The following is an 18220-nucleotide window of genomic DNA, read 5'->3' as shown; positions in this document are numbered from 1 at the left end:
TGTATTCGTGATATCGGGGCCTGGCATCAGGTGAATGTATAACGGATGCAAACAAATTTTCTGAGGTCCAACCTGACTCCAACACTAAGTAGACAAAAACAATGAGATGAAACATTGCTTAAAATATTATTACGTATCAAATTTTAAAATGGTGAGATTAAAGAAATGCAAAAACGTGCATATCCTCTTGGACAGGGTCACATGTGCAAGATAGATAAAACACTTTACTTCAAAACATGGTACGCTCAGTATTTGCCGAAGTTTTAAGTTCATTGTGTTTTGAATTAGCAATTTTGATCTTCATAAAACAACCTTGGAATAGGGCTATCAATACCTCCTTTCAATGTCCAACCTGACTCCAACTCTAAGTATATCAAAACAATAAGATGAAACATTGCTTTAAAGATAATTATGTATCAAACCAATAAAATATATAAAAGGTAATAAAAGATGTAACGTGCATATCCCTTTGGACAGGATCACATGTGCAGGATAGATAAAGCACGTACTTGCCGGAGTTTCGACGTTCATTGTGTTTTTGCATAAATATTTTATCTTCATAAAACAATCCTTGTTTAGGGCAATCAATACTCAAACCTCCATTCATTGTGGACAAAGTAAAGTAGTAAAGTAGCAATCACATGAATGAATAGCATGCAATTGTTAATAGTTATTGCATAAATTATTTTGGTCTAGATGGTTATTAATACATAATTCGCTTTCATTTGAACAATGCGAAGTCACATTCAAAATTCGTGGTGGTTGAATAACATGTATGTTGTAGGCGGCTAAGGACTTGCTGTAATTTCCAACATTGGAATCGTCAAAACAAAAAAAGCTGTTATGGCCATGCACATAGTATACATTTGATTTGCCACCCACAATTGGTTCAAAATAGAAACACTTATCTACAGAAACACAGCGAAATACTGTCTATCATGATATGTATTATTCACTCTTTGTAAAACAATGTCTCAATCGTGACCATGTTAGAAATGCTATTGGTAGATATTCAAAAAGAAGCTTTTCAATTGTCAGATATGCAAAGCATTCACTATACGGTTTAATCAATATATAAATAAACAGTTTTAGGAAAAGGTATGTGGCCGTTTTCTATAACTTTCATTCAACATACCGATGCTGTAGCCCCCAAGTTCTTAAAATAAACCAGATATGTTTAATTCGTGATTGTGTCGTCTTTATCCATTGTTAAAAACTGTTTGGTCAGGGAAGAATATATTACTTGATATCTGCTTAAACCATCCGTCAAACCTCCTGTTTGGTCAAATTTTAATATGTCATTTAAACAAATTCATTTATTTGGAAAATTACTAAAAAAGTCCACATATCGATCAAACGTGAAATAAGGCAGGGTCGGGAGGGAAAAAAACAGGGTCGCTTAGGTCAAGGGACACAAATAATATTTGTGTACGACTAAACTTGATAGTTTGACTCGTCCCTGTAGCTGTTATTGTAGTATCGTGGGAAGAAAGAGTATTCGAAAATGATTCGCATGTTGGTAAATTGAATAAAGCAGCCATATTGTCAGCATCTCAATTTACCCCGGTTTATCACTATTTAATCATTACAAGAACGCAATCTTGATTTTTGCTACTTTCAATAATTGAGTTTAAGAAACTTCCTAGTTGCCATTACGTATTTTATTATTATAATGCCAAAATAGCCTTTAAGTATTAACCTGATGCAATTAAATATTAAGTCACATAATGTATTGGTCAATCCATAAAAATGATACTACTTATATGTCGATTTTAAATCAGGCAACGTTCTTTACTTAGCGAAATCATTGTTTTGTTGCAGTGAAAGGACATCTTTTTTCCATACAACAACAGCAATCATTCGCCAATGTGCAAATACGTTTGTCATCTAATTGACCGTAGGTGATAGTGATAAATGCTTATGCCAGGTGACCCAATATATTTTGGGTATTATTTTAAAGCATATTGCTTGTTGATAATTAATATATAAAATGAATGAACATAAACACATTATCGATACATGTATCGCATTGTGGATCTTTGTTGTTAATAACTGATACTTGTAAATGGATTTGATAGGATGAATTTTGCAATCTTTGGAGGCAAAAATGCATCGTGTTTCAAACTATTTTGGAATGTTCTTTCTATACATTTACAATCTTGTTAAATAATGCCAAAATAATATGGCAGCCCCAAGGCAGCCCAGGCATCTTTTGAACTGACCGACCCTGTCTTTTGCTCCCGAACTTGCACTGTTTTGCGTTTGAATTTATCAAATACACGTACAACACAACTATCATTTAATTACTCATTTTTATTGGAGTAACCGCTTGGTACTGGCATTGAACGCATAAGGGATGCAAACAAACTTTCGGATGTCAAACTTGACTGCACTATGTTAATACAGTGGGTTTTTTTCACTTTTAGGGGAATGGGGCCAGGGCCCGTCAGGAGGGGAAAATCGCGTCGTAAAAGGGCAAAAAGGGGAAAATGTATAAATGCAAAAATCATTAAAGCTTTGCCTTCCTCTTTAATAAATTGATCATATGCATATACATAACAAGATTTCACACCATTTACAACAGTACCCTTGCTTGGCAGAACTGTAGTAAAGCCAAGGGTATTGTAACTCATATTTAGATGAAGTAAATTTCCTGGCATCAGGAACAGGCACGCACCTTTCATTATCACTATCAGACGACGATTCACCGCAATCCGAATGATATTTATCATCACTGAAAGTTTCAGAGCTGGTATAAGAAGTGCTACAAACGCTGGTGCTGCTGCTAACAGGCGCAATAGACATACAAGATTGTTTAAATAAAACATCTATCTTCTTCGAGCCGGCAGCAGCCTTTTTGTCAATCTTTTTGGTGTAAAATTTCGCGACATTTTGATTTTGAAGATTGACGGGACGCTTGCTTTTTCGTATAATCGTAATATAATTAATTTTCCGAGCGCTTGAACGATACCGATCAATCAAGGAAGACTAGCACGTATGATCACTACGTGTAAAATGCGGCGCCAAACTGCGTTTACCGTATTGAAAAGTGCCGTAATTACGATCGGCAAAGTTATTTTAGAGGACGAATTTGACATTGTCGGGAGGGGAATTTTTTACTGAAATAGGGGAAAAATATATACATTTTGGAGAGGGGAATGGGGCCGAATTTCGGCCCCAAATCAGGCCTAAAAAAACACTGTAATAAAGTAGACTAAAACAAAAAATAGATCGTACCAAACCTAAAAATGGTGATATAAAGTGTTAAAAAATGAGAAGGAAATCAAAACATCGTGCAAATAGATTAAAAAAACAACAGAGATAAAAAAGAAAAAGGTCCTAATAGATCTTTCAGTATTCGCGAACACACTGAAATTAGGTTTTCAATGAAGCAAAACTCAAGCGCAATGTCTTCAGAATTTTAATAATTGAACAGAGTAGGGAAAAACATATTTAAGTGTTCATTCAGAGAATTATACAGAAGCATCAATTAAACAAAAACAAAAACTTTGTGACAATGCTTTGAACGCACGGACAATATAAATCAATGGTCTCGTGATCGTCTTGATCAAGACTATACAAAGCATACTTACATATGTCACTGCAATAAACCAAGGAAACTTTGTATCCAGATTTCAAGTCTCTATAATAAAATCATTTAAACAAACAACTCAGGCAAAGGTATCCTTTGAAAGTTTTTGTAAGTCTTTTTCCTGTGAATATGCACCTCAAGTTGTTCCAAATCAACAAAAAACCCTACTCTTTTCCCTCATGACAAATACAACATAATGGTCACGTGACCGTCCTCAAACGGACTTTCAATAGCAAGAAGGCCCTGGCTTTAGAAAAAACCCTATCTCCAGACAGGCAATTTTCTGGCAAGATCAAATGCACAAATGACACAAGCGAATGTTGTTCTTGACAATTTGGTCCACCTCGTCTCAGTTACAGACAACAGTATTTTCTGCTATGTTACGTAACTGGACATAGAAATGTGACAGCTTAATGTATTTTTGAATGCAGCTTGGACGTAAGCCGAAGGTATAAAAGATCGTATGGCGTTTTAACAACCGATTAGAAATAATACAATGGACACTACAGGGACAAACCCACAGTCAAAACATGTACTCTAGATCTGTGTAAATGCACAAAGGTCAAGGATCGCATCCTACAAACACTCTAAAGTAAAAGACACACAACGTCACAAGAGAACAAACCGATCTTTATCAAACCTTGTTGTGTTTACCGCTTTGAATTATTTATTAGTCTAAAGAATGAAGAAAAGGTTTCTTACATGAAAGGTAGGCGAAAATACTTCATTATCACATCATCAGTTTTGTATGATATACGTTTCCATTGTAATCGAACCTTAATTCTACTGATTAAAAACAAAACAACGACCTTATGCTTGTGAACAATCATTTTAAGACCTACTTACTCAGTTGACATCAAATTGAAATAAATAGAAACCTCAATTCGGAAACATATTAGCATCTGGTCAGCAAAAAAACAGTGAATAATACGGCGAAAACTCAAATATCATCAGCTTAAAAAATAGGTTAAAAATCACATTAATCAACACACAAGGTAACCCTTAAAACCCCAACCAGGTATTGTTTGAAAATTGTTTATAGAAGAGGACTACATGTCAGTTTCTCTACTCAGTACTTATAAATTACAAAAGATGTCCAGAGGTTAACCGTAGAATAAAGTATAGAAACAAAGTCCCGAAAATACAGTAAAAACAGTCCTGAAAACAACAATAAGTTAAAAAGTATGATTTACAAGATTATAAGGCTTTGATACCATGAGCACTGACAGAAGACGTTTGTAAACAATTCAACAAACTGGTTTAAACCCCTAGTCAATTTATTTTACTGACTGCTTCAGGTTCTATGTCTTTGGCGTTTACCCTGTTCTATTAAACGGGGTTTATGTTTAAACTTTTGGCTACTGAGCTTGTTTCTGTACCTTTTCATATAGATATTGTTGCCACGAAACACAGAGAAATGTGTTATCAAATAGATAAAAAAACAATCTTGTTGATACACAAAGGACATTTCTGTTGATAAATTTTGGTTCTGATTCATGGATATACTTGTTTGACATTTAAAGCAGTTTTTTAATCAAAACTTGGACGAGCGGTACCAGGTGATCACAAGAATTCAAAGTTGCCATTTCATGCTAAGGTAGATGAATAAATTGAATTAGAGTGAAATTAAATTAATTTGATATGATTTAGGGGCTTAGGGATTATCCATGCAAAAAATGCTTTATGTTTCATACACATTGCCTTATAACGTTAAGCTTTAAACAATGTTAACATACCAGAATCCAATGCATTTCCAAAGTAACACACTCACACTTTGAGCATTGTTTATCTGCCTTCGAAATAATAAGTTTAATTTACCATGAAGGATATATTTTAGCAACGCATAGCCGACATGACACCATAATATATGATTTAAACCGATACATATCCATAAAAGAACATCAAAAGAGAAAGAACTCCTCACTCTGTTATTGCTTAAGTAAAAGCTTCTGATGGAAGATACAGGCCAATTTAAGTACAAACATCGCGTCCTCGTGTCTGTAACAACACAGCGTATTCAGAAACAGAAGAGGGCAAAAATGATATAAAATCTTGACAAAAAATATGTGCATATCTGGAGGGTGTTTATTTCGGTTAAATCTCGTCGGGATAGCAGTTGCAATCAAGATATTATTACATTAAATGATACTTCACGTCTGTTTGAATGTGCATCACATATCTTATCTGACAGCGAATCTGTAACATAATCCCGACAACAATTGTCATTATTTCGTAAAATGCAAAATGCATGTAGCGGACATGTAAAGAAAATTAATGCTAGACAGTCTGGTTGTTACACTGTTTTGCATTTATTTTGACTTTGGACACCTTTTCGTTATCCAGTGTTTTAAATTAAATTTTAATTTGTATTCAAATGTGTTTAAACTGTCTAACCAGTCAACATTTATAACGATAAAAGCGTGCGGTGTTAAATTTTACAAATCGTTATGAAAGCAAGCCGACAAGTCTATATTCCATATGTCATATATGCCTCCAGCCAAACAGCTTTAAACTTTCTTATTTAAAGGCACACAAATGGAAACTCCGGTACTCTAAGAAAGGCATACAAACAAACAAGCACATATACCACTTATCAATTTAACTATCGTTATGAACGATATTTGGGTTACAACCTTAGGAAATGTCAGTGTTGCTTCAGCAAAAAGCACTTTGTATAACTGCGTTACACTCCTTTTTGCCTTATATTGTGAACCGTTGCACACTGAGCTCATTACATATCATTTCATATCGTTCAATAGCAAAACAACATAAGCATCTCAGCTCAGGAGGAGAATAATGTTGTTATTGTTTGAAACTATAAGACCATAATGAGTACCACAACACCATTTCAACTACCTTTTATTATACTCCTGTGTTTTTAAAGAAGGCTTCAAATAAAAGTACAATAATTAAACAACAGAGATTCGCTTTCAAATTGACGTTTCAGAAACACGCGAACACTATGTCATATGTAATGTTTTCAGTGAAAGAGAAATTATGCACAATATCTGAACAACGTAAATAACAATTGAAATCAATGGTGTTTGAGGGGAAATGTGTACTTAACAATTGAATACGCAATTAATAACACAGTTCCATCATTTGAGCAAAAACAATCACTTGGTGACAATACCACAAACGCACGGACAAATTATTAATTGATATAATATATTGGTTTATCCATGGCGAAATTGATATATAAAATTGATATTTGTTCATAAAATTAATATAAGTATAAGTCTATACGGTTAAACATTATACAATGGTTACTTGGCAGCAACCAATGTACTTCTAAAGTAACATTCTCACACTTACACTTTTCAGAAATACGACAGGTAAAATGTGAACATTAGAGCTTTTATTGGGTAGATCATGTTTAGTTAGGATAAATAAATGAAACAGTATATTTAAATGATAATAATTAATATGATGTCTTTGTTTATCCATGGCGAAATTGATGATATGTTTCATGAACTTAATACAAATATACAATGTAAAACACTATATAATAGTTACATACCAAAAACCACTGTATTTCCCAAGTAACACTTTCAACAATTTTTATCTGTCCTCGAAATACTAAGTTTATATCACAAACATGCTGATGACAGATATATGTATTTAAGATCGAATAGCCGACATAGCACAATGAAATCTAAGTGGTTAATGATTTAAACCGCTAAACATCCACAGATACATCAAAACAGAATACACTCATTATTCTATTATAGCCGGAGTAGCTTTATTTAATAGCATCTGATTTAATATACAAGCCAATTTAAGTACAAATATCGGGTCCTCGCGTCTGTAACCATGCAGTAAGTGTAGCAACAGAAGCTAACAAATAGGACATTGAATATTGATAAAAAATGTATGAATTTCTAAAGGTATTTTTTTCGTTAGCAGTTCAATGGGATGGCGGATATAATTATATTTCTTTATATAATACGCGAAGTATTATATAAAGCAATATAATTATATCCGCCATCTGTCTGAATGTGCATCATAAAATTCATCTCAAAATGAATCTGTAACTATGTCATTTACGAATTCATAAAATGCAAAATAGAAAATGCATGTGGTTTTAATATACAGTTTTTTTAATACATCCTAGAATGTTAGAATGATTTGATTTCGGCGCGTTTATTTTTTTTCCTCCCAAAACAATTAAGCGTATGAATAGTCACAACTTCTGAACTTGAAATGCATCTTTTCATTTTGTGCACAGACCCAATTTGCTCATGTTAAATCAAACCTAATCGGCTTCATACTAGCTCACACTGACGATTCTAGATTTGTTATGGAAATACAGTATTTGCCGATTTTGGGACCATCTGGCCCAAATTTCTCGAAACTTCTTAAGTTCCTTATAACAGGATTAAGGTAAGCTCACTATTTTTGATCTTCAATAATTTGCACAAAATAAACTTCTTGAAGAGTTTTTTTATACTTAGGATAGGAGTTATGTTTATGATGATCTAATTACCCATTTTTCATTTATCAAACTTCAATTTCAGTACAGTATGTATTTTATATCATTGAAATAAGCTACTTAAGTCTGTTAAGCTTTAAAAGTTTCGAGAAATTGGGGCCAGAAGACTATTAACTTTAGGTATTTATGATTAACTATAGTTGAAGAATGATGGATATTTTTCGATGTTATTTGTACTCTTACTGTTTGTAACATTAAGAAAGACCACGAATACCCATAACATTGCCATGACTCGCCTTATTTTTTGGAAAAAAAGAAGTATATATATTTCTCTCTTTTTTTGGGGGGGGGGGGAGGGGTCGTTGGTTTTAGTGAATGTTCTGTGATTTATTTACATGTTGCAATTATTTATTTAATATAACAACTTGTGTTGGCATTTGAATCAATTTGGGTGGGATGGGGTGAGGTCGTGGTCATACGGAAAATCATGGCTACGTCACTGCCGCCTGATCAAAAGGTCAATAAGTAAGTAACTTTCCAAAAACTTTCCAAAAACAATTTTAAATCAAAGGGATGAAGTTAAGTTGTCACTAATTGTTCATTAATTTGGCTTAAGTGGCAAAAAGAGAAAAACTTCATACTTAACATTTCTTCTTAAGTGACTACTTGTTAATATAATTTGTACAAACGATGTTTTGCTTGTCATGATTTCAGAGCGAACAAGATATACACTATGGTTAAAGTATCTGGCAGGGAAAGCCGTGAAGACACTAATATGTTGCATTTAAACTAAAGGCATGAAATATGAAACATAGCATGATACTTATGCAAACATCTGATAATTTAGGAAACTGAATTGTCCATGCAATTAGAAACAAAAAACCAACAAAACATAACGTTCCACATTCTAAAGGGATTTGTGGTTTCTTTGTTAGTACGGTTGAAGTTTAGATCTTGGAAGAATAGTCACATAATCATTGATTTCTTTGTTGATGCAAATGAATTGCATAGTTAACGGTTCTTTTATTCTAATGAGCAAAATAAGAAGCAGCTGCACAACCTCTAAACAACAAGTCAACAAGCATTCACATCTTGTAAAGTTGTATAAACAAGAGCCGTTTCCATCGAGAACATGGCATCATAACTTTGTCATGGCATTCGAAGAGGGTCGAATGACTTTCTTTGAGTATTATCTTCATTCTTGCTTACAGTGGCATCCTAAAGTTATTGTGCGACTTTACTCGTAATCAGTTGGTGCATAGTTATCACTAGTTGTATTTCATTTTGAGCGTAGCGTTCCTATGATTTTCACGAAACCAATATGAAATGATAAAAATATATGCTCAGTTATACGTAGGCGGCTTAGAGAACTGTATTTAACAACATATGAAACATCAATATAACCCAACCTTTATGTTCTTGTCGAGTGGGCAATGTTCTTAAACACAACCCAATGAAGAAATGACACAAGCAAATGTTTTTCTTGACGATTTGGCCCATCTCGTCTCATATTTTCAAAGAACAGTTTTTACAACTTTGTTACATTATTGGACACAGCAATGTGTTAGCTTCCTGTATTGTTGAATGTAGTCTTGATATGTAAGACGAAGGTATGAAATATCATCGAATGGCGTTTAAACAACCAATTGTAAATTATACAATGGACACTACAGGGACAAACCCAGCGATCAATAATGTACAATGATCCTGTGGAAATGCACGGAGGTCAAGGATCGCATCTTATAAATATTTATTAAGAACCACACAACGTCACAAGAGAAAAGGTCTTTGTCAACAATTGATGAGTTGACCGATTCTAGATATCTACTTGTCTAAAGTTGTCAGTGGCTACAATTCTTAAGGAAATATTTAAAATAATGTGATTTACATACGACGAACATCAAAATAGGTAGTACAATAACATTTAAGTATAGGATGTAATTTGACGCTTATTCGGGCAGTAATAGTCAGTAAAACAATAACAAATGTGACATACAATACGCAGCCTCATGTCTTAAAACTATCGATAATTTGTCAAGGAAACAAGGAACCAATCATAGTAGATGTACTTTTAGCGTTTTTCTTCATTTATAACATTAAATAGAAGTAGCTAAATGATAACTTTTAACTGACTTTGAAAACAACGGATATTGTTTTTATGAAATATGTAATAGTATTTATAACTTGATGCAAACAATTATCTTATTTTCCTCTTTCACTAAAGCATCTACCAAATGAAAATGAACAAGAGCAGTTACAGACTGCCAAATCCCCGGCCAATTAAGAACAGTATTAACTTCGCATTACGACAAAAGAGTACATATGAACATAATCAAATGGAAAAAGAAAAAGCAAATACTGTATCCAGAGTTATTGTTTATTTGCACGCACATTGATTGGTCAACAACTGTCAAGTCATACACGAATATCTAAGCTTCTGGTCCTACTTTTTTAATCAGGCTCCCTTTGTTGTCATACAGAGTTGTGTGTTACCTAATTTATAAAAAAACCTCTTGTTGTTACACAAAGGTTTTGTTTTTATTTAAGGTATATGCGTGTTTGTCCTTTAAAGCAGTTGTTTAAAATCGAATCATGAACGACAGGTACCAGGTTATCAAAAGAGCTCGCACATTTGGCATTTCATACTAAGTTCAGAAAAAAATGAATACCCGTGAAATAATATGAATTTGAAATGTAGTATGAGTTGAGCCTTGTCAAACCTTATATATGTTTATTTAAAACAAGCATTTAATGTGAAACATTATACAGTGGTTACTTACCAACAAACAATGAATTTCCAAAGTAACACCCTCACGCTTTGAGCAACGTTTATCTCCCGTCGAAATATTAAGTTCAATATACCACAAACATGCTGATCAATGGGTATATTATTTAGGAACGAATTGTCGACATAACACAATAAAATCTAAGTGCTAAATGATTTAAACTTCAAAACATCTATAAACACATCAAATAAACAATACTCCATATTGTGTTAAATTCAAACGAAAGAACGTTAGTATTGTCTTATTTTTCACTTTCTCGCAAATATCTGTTTTCTTAATGTAAGTATTTATTATATATTGTTTATAAAAATACCAATAACGCCCTTTACTTACAATGCTAGTAATATAAACAATACATATGGCTTAGACGGCAAAGAGGGCAAAAATGGATACGTTATATTCTACGTCTTTGGAAAACAAACATTGATAAAAGTTCTCGAAACAAAACCTCTTTTCATGTTGGTAAATGTAAAGTAACATTCAAATTACATGAATAACGTTGCATGTTGTAGGCGGCTAAGGACATTACTGTATTACCATCATTAGTCAGCTAAATAAAACAGCTGTTATGGCCTTGTACATGTAATGCACATTGCGACCAATTGATGCAAACAAAAACATTTATATACAGGAACACGTTTTGCTGCCTACCACATGATGTATTATCCACTCTAGTAAAACAACACCGCAATCATTACTATATTAAAAATGTCATTGAAAATTATTTAAAAAAAGAAGCTTTTGTTCAATTGTAAGATATGTTAATTATTCACTTAATTGCACTAATACTTCTATCAAATAGAATAGTTATTTAAATTACGGAATTTAATGGGTTTTTTTTTACTTTTCGAAAACATTGATATCATATTTCTTGAAAATTATATGGTTTATTCCCATCATTTCCACAGAACATGCCGACTTTTAAAGGAGACAGATGTGATGTTCAATTAGGTCAATATATGGGTTAGTTAATTAAACTCCTTTTCCTAAATGCGACTATTTCGTAGATTTTTAATTGAGAAAACAGTTTTTAAAGTTGAATAGTTTTTCGATTGAAATTGGCTATCAATACATCTACAGCAACTAAAAAACCTCATTTACTAACACATATCACTATTTTGTCGCAAGAAAAGGAAAGTCAAAGTCACATATAACAACTCTCACTCGTTAACGTACAAATACTCTTGTCATTTCAATGAGCAATTGGTCATAATGATAAATGTTCTAGCTTTTGCCCCTTCCCTTTTTGTCAAATCCTTTCATAAATTACCAAAAGGGTATCACCAGGCATCAGCTGAATGTATAACTGATGCAAACTAAATTTCTGAGGTCCAACCTGACTCTGGACAGCACTTAAATAAAGTAGACATAAACACTGAGTTGAAACAGTAATTTGAAGAGTATTATTTAACAAACCTTAACCTTGGCGAGATAAAGTATTAAATACTGAGGGGGGGGGGGGAATAGAAAAATATATCCATATAAGTACATTGATTGAACAACAGTGATGTAGAAGAAATCACTTACAAAATTAACTTTCAGAAAGGCGCGAAGACACTGTCTGATATTAGGATTCCAGTTGAGGAGAAATGAAGCGATAATTTTATAATATACAAAACAGGACCATAATTTACTTAAGTGAATATGCAATGTGGTGTACAGTTTTCATCAATTAAACAGCAACCACTTGGTGATATTACCAAAAACATCGGACAATGAAAAGGAATTGGTACGCGATTGTCTTGGATAAGACTATTTATATTATACTAACATTCCCTCCTTTAAGACAGGAGAACCAAATTTAATCCAGATGGGCACAATTCTTGAAAAATACATTTAATAAATGACACAAGCAAATATTTCTTTGACAAATTGGCCCACCTGGTTTTTCATATTTAGGGACAACATTAGTTTCTGCATTGTTACGTTATTGGACAAAGCCATGTGACGGCTAATTTACAGGAGACTGGAGATGTCAGATAAAAGTACGACTTGGTATACAACATTCTTGAAAGGTGTTTTAACAAGCATTATAAATAATACAATGTATACTTTAGGGGAAACGCCAGCGGTCAATACATGTACTGTGATACTGTATAAAGCCACGAGGTTCAATCAACCATTCAGTTAGTGACACACAACTTCTCAAATGAACAGACTGTTCGTTATCAATAAGTTCTAAGGTAATGGTATTGGAATGGTTTGTTTCTTCAGGATGAAGATAATAGAACATACGATCTTGAGAATTAGTATAATTTATGTTATACAAATAAGCATATCTGTGCCTTGTCAGTGGCAAAAACACCTGAGCCAACATTTCATTTCAAATAATGTGATTTATAACAATAACTTCAAACCTGCTAAAACAAGTTAATCATTTCATTATTATATAAGTGTTGCTTATCAATTAACTGTTAGCTTTTACCTTTGATGTATAGGTGATGTATACATAGTTTAGATATACAATAGTTTTATCGACCAAACTCTTTCTACATAACCACTTAATAAGAGTTGTAACTGGTCATTTTGACTAAACATAAGGCGACACGACTACATGATCACACCATCAATAAATTTGAAATACGTTCCCATCGTTATGGAACCTTTATACTTCTTATACAAGACAAGATAACTAGATATCATTTCTTATCAGTAATCAAAGTAAGACTTACTTACCCTGGTGACTTTAACTTAAATATATATCAACCTCAATTGATAAATACAACAGACTCACATTTGCCTCAGGGCACCAATTAAACACTTGGAACCAAAGGGTCAAAAGCCAGAAGCCTCAATGTTTAACTAATACTATAACAATAAATCCACAAGAAAATCCTTATCAATCAACCAGGCACGGTGCGAACATTCTTGGTAGAAGCGAATTAAATAGTTTTCTAACAAATAGTGTCCCGAGATTAGCGGTTTAAAGAAACTTAGACACAAAGTTCGAAAATATTGTAAATGCCATGCAGACGGTTGTAGTGAAGACTACTAAACATAGTAAAATGGGGTCTGACCAAATTCGTTGTTAAAAGAAGGTACTCAAATCTCTACATGATGTATAAGCTGAAAGTCCCGCCAACGGGACGAACATTTTTATAGTTTAAGTAATTTGAGAGATTTGATGTAATTGATTAAAACGTATCGTGCACCCAAAGGACAATTATGTTTATAACATTCATTTCGATTAAGGGATAAACGCGTATGTCATATCATGGAGTTTTATTCGTCCTTACATGAACGACGGGTACAAGATGATGACAAGAGATCATATTGGGCTTTACATGCTTAGTTGAGATAAATTGATGAAGCAATATACTCAATTATTAATTTATACAATGTCTTCGTTTATTCATGGCAAAATTAGTATATTTATTTTATATATGTATCCTGAAGTGATTATAAGTATATAATGTTAAACATAATACTTAGTCACTTACCAACAACCAATTTACTTCCAAAGTAACACGCTCACACTTTCAACAACGTTTATCTGCCTTCAAAATACTTAGTTTATATCACAAATTCACTATTGACAGATATATTTATTTAGAAACGAATATTTGACATAGCAAAATGAAATGCAAATGCTTAAAGATTTAAACCACTAAACATCCACAAATACATCAGAAGAGAATACACTCAACCTTCTATTATAGCCGGAGTAGTTTAATGTAATAGCTTTTGATATAATATACGGGCCGATTTAAGTACAAATATCGGGTCCTCGCGTCTGTAACAATACAGCCAGTGTAGAAACAGAAGCTAACAAAGTGGACATTGAATGTTGACAAAAAATGTATCAATTTCGGAAAAGTACTTTTTCGTTAGACCTCAATTAGATTGCAGATATAATTACACCGTATAAGATACTTCTTCGTGTCTGTCTGAATGTGCATCATTAAATTAATCTCAAAGTGAATCTGTAATTTCATCTCATTAATGAATTCATGATATTCAGTTAAATGTAAAATGAAAAAAGCGTTTTTTTTTTTTAAATACATACTTTTTAGAGTGTTTGAATTGGTGGATTTCGACGCGTTTATTTCATTTTTCCCAAAGCATTGAACTTAAGCGTATGAATAGTCAAAACTCTTAACATGAAATGCATCTTTTCGTCTTGTAAACAGATCCAATTTATTCATGTAACATGATGGTTAATCGGCGGCATACTAGCTCACATTGACAATTCAAGGCTTGTTATAAGGAGATACCGTTTTTGCCAAGTTTGGGACCATCTGGAGACTTGTCTCTTTATGTATCTATGATTAACTATACTTGTCAAGATAATATGATTAATTTTTCGATTTTATTTGTACTGTTTGTAAATTTGCAAAAAAACACGAAAATCCGTATCATTGCCATGAATCGCCTTATTTTTTTGGAAAATAGAAGTATAAGGGTTTTTTGGGGAATGATTCATTGTTTTTAGTGAATGTGCTATGATTTGTTTATACGTTGCAATCATATATTAAATAAAACTTATGTTGGCATTTAAAACAATTTCAGTTGGGATAGGGTGAGGTCGTGGTCGTACGGGAATCATGGCAAAGTCACTGCCGCCCGTTAAAAAGATCAATAACTATACAACTTTCCAAAACATTTCCAAAGACAAATTTAAATCAACGGTATGATGTTAAGTTGTCACTTATTTTTCATTTCATTAAGAAGGGAATACTTAAATAATGTGATTTACATACGACAAAGATTAAAAATATTAAGTACCAATGAAATTTACGCATATTCGGGCAGTAAAAGTTGAAGCAATAATAAGTGTGACATACAATACGCTGGTTCATGTCTTAAAACTATAAATAATTAAATATATCAAGATAAGCAAGAAACCAATCATAGAAGTAATATTTTTTAGCGTTTTTCTTCATCTATACCATTTAAAAGACGTAACTAAATAATGACAAAAAGCCATTACCATTAAAACAACGGATAGAGTATTTATGAGATATGTTATATTATTTAAAACTTGATGCAATTAATCAATCTTTTTTTCCTCTTTCACTCAAGGATCTACAAGAGACGTTACAGCAAAAATCACCCGCCGTATTAAGAGCAGTATTAACTTTGCATTACGACAAAGGAGTACATATGAACATAATCAAATGGCAAAATGCCAAGGAAATTCTGTAGCCAACACCATGGTTCCTGTGCATTTCACTTCTCCTGAATGGGATGTATCTTGATATCAAGTTTAAAGTCAATGCCTTAAAGAATTTGTGAGTTATGTTATGAAAAAAATATGAAAATATTCAAAGGGCAAATATTGAAAAAATACTGTATCCGGGGTTATCTTTCCTATGCAAGCACATTAATTGGTCAACAACTGTTATACCATACACCAATATCTAAGCTTCTGGTCCTTCTTCGTTAATCAGGCTCCTTTTGTTGTCATACAGAGTTGTGTGTTACCTAATTGATAAAAAACTCTTGTTGTTACACAAAGGTTTTGTTTTTATTTAATGTATATGCGTGTATGTCCTTTAAAGCAGTTGTTTTAAATCGAATCATGAACGACAGGTACCAGGTTATCAAAAGAGCTCACACATTTGGCATTTTATACTAAGTTCAGATAAAAAATGAAATACCCGTGAAATAATATGACTTTGAGATGAAGTATGGGTTGAGCATTGTCAAACCTTATAAATAATTATTTATAGCAAGCATTTAATGTGAAGTATTATACAGTGGTTACTTACCAACAAACAATGTAATTCCAAAGTAACCACCTCACACTTTGAGCAATGATTATCTGCCGTCAAAATATTAAGTTCAATATACCACAACCATGCTGATCAATGGGTATATTATTTAGGAACGAATTGTCGACATAACACAATAAAATCTAAGTGCTAAATTATTTAAACCGCAAAACATCCATTAACACATTAAAAGAAACAATACTCCGTATTATGTTATATCTTCAATAGCAGGTTCTAATCGAATATACAGGCGTCCTCTCGTCGGTAACCAAACAACGAATTCAGAAACAGAAGCTGGCAAAAATGACACTGAGTCTAAATATGTGAATATATAAACGGTGTTATTTTGGAAAAATCTCAATGCGATGGCAGTTGCAGTCTAGATGTTATTGCATTAAATGATACCTCACGTCTGTTTGAATGTGCATCACATATCTTATCTGACAGTGAATCTCTAATATAATTTCGGTAACAATATCATTATTATCGTAAAATGCAAAATGCATGTGGCTGACATGTAAAGAAAATAAATGTTTGACAACCTAGTTGTTACACTGCTTTGATTTTATTTTGTTTAAATACATATTTGCTATCCAGTGGTTTAAACTTAATGTGCATACACAAGTATTTAAACCGTCTAGACCCCTTAAAGTGGACAAATCAACGTGACAATAACAGCGTGTGGTGTTTTAACTGTTCAAGTCGTTATTAAGCAAGTCAAGAAGACAAGATAACACTTTCTTCCGATATATACAACATATGCTTCCTGACAAACAGCTAAACTATCTTATATCAACGGATATATTGATTACAGCCTTTTGACATGTCAGTGTTGCTTAAGCAAAGAGGGCTTTGTATAACTACGGAGCACTCCTTTTTTGCTTTATATTGTCAACCGCTGCACACTGAGTACATTACGTATCGTTTCATACCGTTCAATAGCAAAACAATAGAAGCATCTCATCCCAGGCGGAGGATAATGTTGAACTTGTTTGAAACTATAAGTCCATTTTAGTACCACAACACCATTTCAACTACCTTTTATTATATTCCAGTGTTTTTAAAGATGGTTTCGAATTCTTTTTACAATAAAGAACGTTAAGTAGTCACTTATTTTCACTTTCTAACAATTATCTTACTTTAAATTTAAGTATTTGATATATATATATATATATATATATATATATATATATATATATATATATATATATATATATATATATATATATTTCATGAGAACACAAAAAACACAAAAACGCCCTTTACTTTTATTGGTAATAGCATTAATAATGTATGCGGCTTAAACGGAAAAAAAATAAAATGGATACGTCGCATTTTATCTTTTGGGGAAAACATATTTATAAGAGTTATCGAAAGATAAACCTCATTGATCGTTGGAAATTGTTATGTTACATTCGAATTTCGTAAAACAAATGCATGCTGTAGGCGGCTAGGGACAATACTCTATAGACATTATAATCGGCAAAGTAAAAAATCCGATACGGCCTTGTACATGTAATGCACATATTTTGCGACCAATTGATGCAAACAAAAACACTTATCTACAGGATCACAACGATTTGCTGTCTATCATATGATGTATTATCCACTCTAGTAAAACAATCATTACTATATTAGAAATGTCATTGACATTTGTTAAAAATAAGCTTCTGTTCAACTGTAAGATATGTTAATT

At 32.7% G+C, this 18220-nt stretch overlaps 1 protein-coding gene across 20 annotated transcripts in view; it reads right to left on the bottom strand.

Annotated features, from left to right (window-relative positions):
• Nucleotides 1-18220, bottom strand: part of LOC128213615 (collagen alpha-1(I) chain-like) — a 257574-nt gene that overhangs the window by 169410 nt on the left and 69944 nt on the right. For 7 of the 20 annotated variants that reach the window (XM_052919565.1, XM_052919556.1, XM_052919575.1 and 4 more), the window contains exon 1: nt 7113-7265. The exons of 8 other annotated variants lie outside the window; for them this stretch is intronic. The gene's annotated coding sequence lies outside the window, so the exon portion shown is untranslated. Of the gene's footprint in view, nt 1-7112; nt 7266-14250; nt 14409-16521; nt 16865-18220 lie in introns of those variants that run through there. 5 more of the 20 variants (XM_052919566.1, XM_052919560.1, XM_052919570.1 and 2 more) reach the window with 4 other exon arrangements.

The sequence above is a fragment of the Mya arenaria genome, chromosome 13 (genome assembly GCF_026914265.1).
Source record: "Mya arenaria isolate MELC-2E11 chromosome 13, ASM2691426v1".
In the NCBI taxonomy this organism is placed as follows: Eukaryota; Metazoa; Mollusca; class Bivalvia; order Myida; family Myidae; genus Mya; species Mya arenaria.
This window is presented reverse-complemented; position numbering and strand designations above follow the sequence as displayed.